The sequence below is a fragment of the Centroberyx gerrardi genome, chromosome 11 (assembly GCF_048128805.1).
Source record: "Centroberyx gerrardi isolate f3 chromosome 11, fCenGer3.hap1.cur.20231027, whole genome shotgun sequence".
Taxonomy (NCBI): Eukaryota; Metazoa; Chordata; class Actinopteri; order Beryciformes; family Berycidae; genus Centroberyx; species Centroberyx gerrardi.
In genome coordinates, this window is record NC_136007.1 from 4643657 (window position 1) to 4645501 (window position 1845).

Here is a 1845-nt window from a genome sequence, read left to right on the forward strand (position 1 = left end):
GGAGACACAAAGTGAGAGAGAGAGAGAGAGAGAGAGAGAGAGAGAGAGAGAGAGAAACTGAGTGTGAGAAACCAAGGCGACTTTTACATGCACACAATAATGCGACTCGCCAAATACTCTAGTTTGTACTGCACATACTGTATGTTGCTGCGATCATGCATACTTCAACATGCATATAAACCTGTGTATGTGTGTGTGTGTGTGTGTGTGTGAATGAGAGAGACACAGAGACAGAGAGAGAGAGCGAGAGAGAGAGAGAGAGAGAGAGGAAAAGGAAGAAAGCCAAGTGTTTGATGGCTTGTTTCTGTTGCTTTGACAGTAATGAAGTGACTAATGGAGAACTGTCAGCATGTTGGGGAGACCAGAGACCTGGAGACACCGAGGAGTCACAGCACTGCACACACACACACACACACACACACACACACACACACAAGCACACACACAGACAGACATATCCACATATGCAAGCAAGCACATGTAAATACCTCACTGGCACATGCACACACACACACATACACACGCGCACATACACATCCTCCATACATACATACACACACACACACACACACACATCTTCCATACATACCAAACACACACACATTGTGACGCCCGGGTAATTACCGCCCACCACCCGTTCTGCTGCTCACACATGGCGGCGGCTCCAGCGCTCCTCGCTCCATGTGTGGATGGAGCTGTGATGTGGTCGGCTGGAGCACTAACAGACATGAAGCAGAGTTCCTAAAAACCGCTGAGGGAGGGACGGGGGGGGGGGGGGGGGGGGGGGCAGCGTACCGCTTACTGCGAGTTCGAGTCCCGCACTCGACCTGGAGACGCTCCCCCATGTGTGGATCGACCATAGACTGCAAAAGAAGGTGGAGTAGTGAGCGTGACGTCACCCACAGGTTTCCGAACGCCGTTTTGAAGCCTAAAGTTCGGCTTTACAAGCGCCGCCATGTTGATGATTTTTGGAGCCGGTGCAGCCGTAGCGAAGCAGCGCCGTCTGCTATTGGTCCGTAATCGGCGACCTGCCGATCACTGGACAGACGACCTGTCAATCACTAGGAAAGCAACCCTGTTTTATAACCGTTATATCTCTTAATGACGCAATCATATTTGAAAATCACCATATGGACACACATTAGAGGAAGTGAAATTAGCTACTGAGACCAAAACCTGCTTTGTTGACTTTTTGAGTGAGAAGTTGGGTTGTGGTCCCATTGACTTCATGGAGTTGGGCGGTTTGGAGTCTTTCTGGAGCCGGACTCTAGCGGACGTTAGAGGAGCTGCCGCCTGCCGACACTCTTTACTGAGGACAAAACGTTTTTCCTCATCGGGTTTGGACACGGGAGTGTTTTGGGAGACCCACATTTTACCGTCCTTGAAGGCACCACTACAGAAAATGCGGAAACGTAGTTTGTAGTCTAAGGCCGATCTCCAAAGTCCGCCGGATGACGTGTTTTGCGTCTGTTTAGCTCTGGGTGCAGGCAACATGGAGGGAAGTTAAACATTGTTCATTTGCATATACTACCCATATTGTAATGATACAATGCTGGTTGAAAATCGGCGAAGTTTCCCTTTAAATGTTACACAAGCGGACTTCCACACCTTAGCGTGCGTAGTTAGCATGAGAAAGCAGAGCGGCAGAGACAGACAGACAGACAGAGGTAATAAGTCATCTGGAACGGGACGGATGAGAGCGACCTCCTGCCTGGCCGACATCTGCTATCTGTTTATCTTTCACACCTTCTCTCTCTCTCTCTCTCTCTCTCTCTCTGAATCTATCTCCACCACTCTCTACATAGTTCTTCTGAAAATTCCCACCGTCGCTGTTGCAGCCTGATC